Source organism: Belonocnema kinseyi, chromosome 7 (assembly GCF_010883055.1).
Source record: "Belonocnema kinseyi isolate 2016_QV_RU_SX_M_011 chromosome 7, B_treatae_v1, whole genome shotgun sequence".
NCBI lineage: Eukaryota > Metazoa > Arthropoda > Insecta > Hymenoptera > Cynipidae > Belonocnema > Belonocnema kinseyi.
The window spans coordinates 141,014,945-141,023,138 of NC_046663.1; positions in this window are offsets into that span (position 1 = coordinate 141,014,945).

Sequence of the window (8,194 nt, forward strand, 5' to 3'; positions counted from 1 at the left end):
TAAAAACCTCCAACAACAGATACATTCTATAGGGACGTACGGGCACTTTCATTATCACACAATGGTTAGCGAGAAATTAGCTTTTGGCCAACTAAAAAGGAACTTACAACAAAAAAGATCAAGTTTCAATAAATAGTATCAAATTTTAAACAAAAATAAAACAATTAAGTTTTAAGTATATAAAAAAAATTGTCTACAGGTTATTTAAAATTTTATTTAAAACAGATGAAACTGACACCAAATAGTAAAAGTTTTAACACAAAATATGAATTTTCAAACTTTAAAATAAAATAGGACTCACTTAAAATCAGGCAGATTCTACACATTATTTAGCAGAATCTCTCAGCGATTAAAACTGTTTAATAGTAAATTATGCAAGAATTTTTTTTCCGGTCTAAGACAAAAAATCGAATTTGGACATGTATGCTAAGAATAATAAAAAACAGATTAATTTTTTACCCATAACATTAATTCTCTACGAAAAAAACTACTAGTTTTCAACGAACAATGATATAATTAAAATTTTTCTTAAATACATTAATTTTAAACAAACAAAAAAAGCAAGGAAATAGTTAAATCCTCAATAAACAAGATAAGATTTTAACAAAGAAAAATAATTTTCTACCAAAAAAACGAATTTTCAAATGAAAAAATTAATTTTTGATTAAAACTATAATTTTTCATCCTGAAACTGTACAGTTAAATGTTTAATCAATTTTGAACAAAATAGTTGAACCCTAATCAAAAAGAACTAGGAACAAAAAAGTTGAAATTGATTAAAGTAGATGAATTTGATAATACATAGTTGAAGTTTCAAATAAACAGATGAATTTTCATTTAAGAAGATTAATTTTATATTAAAAAAGACGATGTTTGAAACAAATAATTGATTTTCAACCTAAAAATATCCATTTTTAATTCCAAATTTCAGTGTTCCACCAAAAGTGAGATAATACAATTTTTACTTAGAGAATTTGATTTTTAACAAAAGCAAAACGGAATGTGCAACTTAATAGTTTTGATTATAACAGCAAAGATGAATTTTCAAACAAGAAGACTAATTTCCTACCAAAATAACAAATTTTCATCGAAACATGTGCATTTTCAAACAAAGGGTTGAATTTTCAAACACAAAAGATCAATTTTTAACTTCAAATATTAATTCTCTACCAAAAATGGTATAATCCAATTTTATCTTACATAAATTAATTTGTAACAAACTATAAAGGAACTTTCAACAAAATAGTTGAATTCTCAATCAAAAAGTTGAATTGTTAAGGAAGTAGTTTTATGTTTCTAACAAAAAACAAAAATTTTCAACATAATACATACATTTTCAAACAAATAGTTCCATTTTGAACTAAAAAAGATCAAGGTAACTAAAATATATGAATTTTCATCGAAATATGTGCATTTTCAAAGAAATGGTGAAATTCTGCACTAAAAAAGAAAAATGTTTAATTTCAAATATCAATTCTCTACCATAAATGATATAATCCAATTTTATTTTACATAAATTAATTTTTGAGTAACTGAAGGAATTAAAAAAAAAAGAATGAATTTTCAACAGCGAAGATTAATTTCCCTATTTAAAAAGACGGTTTGAAAAAATATGTTTTTAAGGAAAAAAGATCAATTTATTTTAAAAATCATTTTTCAATCAAAAATGGTATGATCGACTTTTTGCTTAAGTAAATAAATTTTTTACAAAAAAAACGAATTTTTCATATAATAGTAGAATCCTCGAAAAAAAAGATGAAATTTGAATTAAGAAGTTTATTTTTCTACCAAAAATGACGAATTTTCAACAAAATTCTGAATTTCTAAATACTGCATCAAAACAGATAAATTTGTTTACAAATAGTTCAATCTTTAAAGAAAAAGGGTCGATTTTAAAACAAGAGCATTACTTTCTACCAAAACAGAAAATTTTTAAAAATTGAATTATTTAGCACAAAAGGTCAATTTTCAATTTAAAATATTAATTTTCAACCAAAAATAGTAGAATCGAAATTTCTTCTATAGAAATTGGTTTTTGACTAACTGAAAAGGATATTTTTAAATAACTTAATCCTTAATGAAAAAAACAACTAATTTTCAACCAAGAATATTACTTTTCTACAAAGAATTACGAATTTTATGCAAAATCTAGAAAGTTTCAAACAAATATATGATTTTTATCTAAAAAATATCATTTTTTAACCAAAAGCAACATAAGTAGATTTTTCCATTATAGAAATTAATTAAATAAAAATTAAATTTGAAGAAAATACTTGAATTTTCAATCAAAAAGGTTCGTTTTGAAACGAAACAGATGAAGCTTCAATTATGAACTTAATATTCAACGAAAAATGGAATAGTTCAGTTTTTATTTTAAAAAATGATCATTTTCAACTTAAGAAAGTGCAATTTAAAAAAAAATAGCTGAGTTCTCGACCAAAACAGATTGCAATTAAAAATATCAATAAACTTTTAATCAAAAATGGAAAGTTAAATTTTTACTTTAATAAATTAATATTGAAAAAAAAGAATTGTCAGAAAATTGTTGAATCCTAAATCAGCAAGAAGAATTTTCAAACAAGAAGATTAAGTTTCTACTAAAAAAGACGAATTTTTAACAAAATTCATAAAATTTTTAAACAATCAGTAACATTTTTAACTAAAAAAGATTACTCTTTAATTTAAAAAATTTCTTTTGCACCAAAAATGTAATAGTTGAATTTTGTGTTAGAAAAAAATTAAATTTCAAACAAAAAAAAACAGTGTTACAAAAATTATTTCAAAGGAGATCGAATCCATTTCACATTAGGCAGGTATTGAACTTCAATTCTCTGAATCGATCAGGAAGGGAATTATGTTGTTTTTAGCTTAAATTTTAAGAGAACTATTTTTTCGTCATAAAAAATTCTATGTTCAAAAGATTAATATTTAACCAATAAGATTAATGTTTTACAAAAAAGACGCATCTTCAACGAATTACTTGATTTTCAAACTATAAGGGAACAGTTTTTAAAAATTTTTTGTTGAAAATGTTCAATAACTTAGTTGAATTTTTTTTCTGTCTTGACTAAAATTGTTTCTTAGGTAAAAACTCATCTCTCTGGGTAGAAACTTGTTTTTCTTAATGAACATGAACACAATGAAAATGTATCCCTTTTAGTTGAAAATTCAACTATTTTTTAAAACTTGCCTTTTTGGGTTGAAAACTCAACAACTTTGTAGATCAATTATTTTTAAAAAATTTGTCTTTTTTGTTTGCATTCGACTACTCGGTTAAATGTTAAACTAATTAAGTAAAAATGGATCTTTTTTGGGTTGAAGATTCATCATTTTCATAGAAAATTTAATTATTTTGTTGAAAATTCTTTCTTTCATTGGTTGAAAATTAATTTTTTTTCTTAAACATTTCTCTAATTGTTTTACGGTTGAACGATCTTTTACAAATTAATTTTTTTTTGGTTGAAGATTCATTATTTTACTTAAAAATGTATGTCTGGTAAAAATTTTTCTTGAAATGCATTTTTTTATTCAATTCAGCTGTTGTTGTTTTAAAATAATCTTTTTTTTTTTAGTTTTTGGTTGAAAACTTATCTTCTTATTTAAAATTTCAACTATTTTTTTTAATGTTTTGTTTTCGGATGAAAAAGTAACTATTTGATTGTAGATTCGTTAATTTTTTTAAACTGAAAATTAAACTTCTTCATTTTCAGTGTAAACGGTTTTGTAAAAATTTTGGCTTTTTAATGAAAGATTTGCATTTACAACCGAATAGTTTAACTTTTAACCAAATAGTTCAATTTTAAACCTACAAATAAGAATCTTAAACTGAATGGCCAAATTTTGAAACAAAAAATATTAATCTTTAACCAAAAAGAGTTGCATTACAAAAAAAAATCTCAATGAAAGCGTAGTGGTGAACATCTTCAAACAAAAATAAAATATTTTCAACAAAATATTTAAATTTTTAACCAGAGTTGAATTTTCGAACCAGTATGTAAATTTTCAACAAAGTAGTTGAATTTTTAACTTGCAAATATGGATTTTCGATAGAAAATGTAATATTTGATATGTCAACGAATGCAGATGCTGCCAACAGATGCATTGTAAAAAGAAGAAAACGAATTGTCAGTTAGGAAATAAAAAAGTTTGTCCCACTTCTTAAACTTTTAAGTCAAAAGACTATTTTTCTGTAAAACAGTTATACAACCTTTACCCTCTATCTACTACCATGAACCACATTTTTTACAACACCTTCACCCCACATAATAATTGTTCTGATATTTATTTCTTGAAAGTGTTATTTTTAATACACAATTTCATCAATTTTAATGTAATTAAATTAAAATTATTTCTTGAAAAAAAGATCCTACTCCATCTTCACTCCATTGGGAAACGAACGACAAAACTTCTGATTTCCGGTCAGGTGCTTTTCCTATTAAGCTATTAGAGGGATCAGAATAAGAACTCTTAATTCAAGAACATAACACCAATGTTTAGCTAAGTGTTAATGGCACCTGACCGGAAATCAGAAGTTTTGTGGTTCGTTTCCCAATGGAGTGAAGATGGAGTAGGATCTTTTTTTCAAGAAATAATTTTAATTTAAAAATATTATTTTCTGTCTGTCGATCGGGCTCGCCAGCCTTCGGGCATCCTGGTTGGGTATGGCTGGTTAATTTGGTCGTTCTTGAGGCTTCTTCACCGAAGTTGCCTCTCGGAACGACCGCCATCTCATGCTTCCTGGCAGATGATCGGTCCGGGACATTTCTTCTTTCGCGGCGCAAAGGAAGCACAGCGGTGCGCTATTGCACTCCGCAGACTTGTGACCCTCCTTGCCGCATCTTAGCATCCTCGCGTCCGGACCATTGCAACCTTCCGCCACATGGCTGAAGCCTAGGCATCGGTAGCACCTCTTTGTATCCTTCTTTTTACGGACACGACAGGACAGGCCTTTAGAGTTCCTCTATAGGCCCTTTTTGTGAGACAGACTGTGGAAAACACGTCATGAAAAATATTTACGCCAAGCACAGGAAAAAATTGATAAATCGAAGGAAAAATACAAAGAAAAACAAGATGCTAGAATTGTTATCCCACAACATATTTTTGAACCGGGCGATCTTGTTTTAATCCACAATGATTCAAAACAAAATAAATTATGTAAAGAATGGAAAGGTCCTTTCCCAGTGATTGAAAAAGCAAACAATAACGATTATTTTGTTCTCGTAAAAGGAGGACGTTACCTTGCCCATGCAAACCGTCTAAAAGCATTTAATTCTTAACTACAGAGAGATAATAAAGAATCTTCTCTTGTTGATGACGCTCATTCCCACCATTTCCGGAATTATCACTATGAAATCCATGAATCACAGAACATTCTTTGCAGAAGATATTGGACTAGGTTAAATCTACCATGAAACATGGAATCTAATTGTCGCGGCCGACACAGAAAATGTCAACGAAAGGTTTATCAAATTAAGCGAAATATACTCTACAACTTTGATAATGTGTACAAACTATGCAGAAAAAATCGAATTAAAAGTGGTAAACAATCGCAATAAGCATCTAGATAACAATCGTCAGTTACTTAATCATATATTAGGACTTGTCAGGACTAAAAGAGGATTCCAGGACAATAAAATTCGTTCCTCTAGTATCACAAATCAAACTAGAATCTTGAAAACGTTACTGAATTCTGCATCCCATGATATTGTCTAATTGAATGAACGCAGCAAGCAGAATATTAAAAATTTTAACAAAATAACGAACAGTAGTAATGATAACACAAGAAATGTAATCATATCGAACCAACTAACAATTTGCACTTTAATTATTAATGAACTAAGTGAGGATATAAATTTCCTGATAGACGCAGTCAATGACGGAAAACATGGTATCATTCATTCGCAAATACTGACTCCCAATATATTTATGGAAGAACTCCAAACCTTCGAAGTTAGGCACAATACTAAATACCCTATCCAATTAAAAGAAGAGAACTACTAACATCTAATCGATATATCCGAAATAGGAATAGCAATTATTAATAAAAGGTTGCTATATTCAAATAAAATCCCCCTTCTAGAATACGATACTTTCTCACTTTTCCGACTAATTCCTATTCCCAAGAAAATAGGAAATTTCTTTCTTGCTGTAATTCTGGAACACGAATTTTTAATTGTTAATAAACAAAAACCTTGTATGTACCAACTGATAAAGAAACTATCAACTGCTGTAAAAATCTCGACGTTCATAAAATATGTAAACGGAATCAACCATCATATCTGATATCTAAACCCAAACCTGCGACAATCAAATTATAAGATTCAGTGTTAAAAGTCTTTATTATAACTTTTGTCAAATATTTCCGTTTAAAGTTAACGAACTTGTATGTATTAAATTAAATGACGAAAAAGCAAACTTATTCATTGCTGAGAAACATTTAGAAATAAACATACTTTGCGACAAAAATGCTCAGCATCTAACTTTATCAGAACCAACTTTTATAGAATCAGATGAACACTGTATTCTCCAAACTGACAGTCTAATTATAAAACTACGAAAAACTTCTAAAATCAGAACAATTACATATTATAATAAATAAATTAATATACTGTTTAATGCCGATGAATTATCGCTATTAGAATCAAAATTGCGTCCATTACAAAAAGCTGTCAAACCAATTGACTTAAAAGACATGTGCCAATCGCTAGATGATATTGAAAATTCATTAAATAAAATTAAACGAGAGCGACGAACTCGTACTTTGTCCGAAAAAGTAACCGAAATATTATCGTACATCGGATACACTTCAATAGGTTTAGTTTTAATTTAAACTTTTTACAAATGCGGCTTTTGCAATTTATTCAAAAAAATTATGTCCAAAAGTATGTATCAACCTATTATGCGTCAAAAATAGGATAGAAAATATTAACCCACAACCAGTTGTGAGGTACGTTTGTAATATACCATCGACATCAGAAATAGGTGATGTAAACGAACCTGAAGTAGTACCCCAAAATGTCAGAATACATTTTCCGGGGGTAAAACGAATCCAAAACGGGGGGTGTAACGCTGTCTCTATGCAAACACCTCAAAATTAAACTTAAGGTGGCTAATGACGCTTCGAAACAGCCCATCGATGCCTGAGTGGACATTAATGCTTAATTTGTTATATTGGAAAGTCTCTTCTACGGACATGCTTCCAAAGTTATAATAAATAAGATTTTAATTACAAGTGTATATTTATACTTCTATTTCCCCGTCACATAGAGGTATTTGAATTTTCTTCAAAATACAGAGTGAGTATTTGGAATGATTGTCGAGAGATATGAAGACCTGATACATCAGAAAAACTCTAAAATAATGAACATTTTGATGTGTATGGTCTGAAATTGAAAGATTTGATTGAAAATCTAAGTGCAGTGCCGTTGATCACTATACTGAATTTATTGCCATAATTTATTTAATCCCAATGTTCTTACACCATACATTATTTAAAATCTTGTAAAAGATCGGAAGCTTACACATTTTATGTAGCTTTTTGTTTTAAAGGTGATGTGGATAAAATTTAATGGTTATCTTCTGCTACTGAGTAAAGTTAGTATAATATTGGTGTATTTTGAGTTATAAGTTAATGTTTAAGTTACTATATACTATCAACACAAACATTAGCATTAAGGAATATTCCTGTCAAGCATGGAAATTGTTATAAAATTCCATCGCTGATATAAAATGCTATAGCACTTTAATAAGATGTTGAGGTTAAGAATAAATTTTACATTTCAAGAGCTAACTGCTCGCAGTAAAAAATGCATCAAACAGAAGTAGGATCAAAACATAAAAAGCTGTCTTTCATTTCAATCCTTGTTAAAATGGTTTCGGGGTTTTCACGAAAAAATTTACAATTTTGCATGAAATGTTTGTAAAATTTATATAGAAAATTTCACTGATTTTCGATTATATCAAATACAGAGTATTTTTTCGTATTAAGAAAAATGAAAAAAGCTTGAATTTAGTGAAGTTTTTGTAGTACATTTTCGTAAGTTTCCATTGAAAACAGTGATTATTTAACTCAAACATTAACCTATAATTTAAGAAATATTAATGTCATACTAACATCACTCAGAAGCAGAAAAGTACCACTTAACTCCTTGAACTTCATGTTTGCCAAAAAAACAGCTTTATAAATATATAAGCT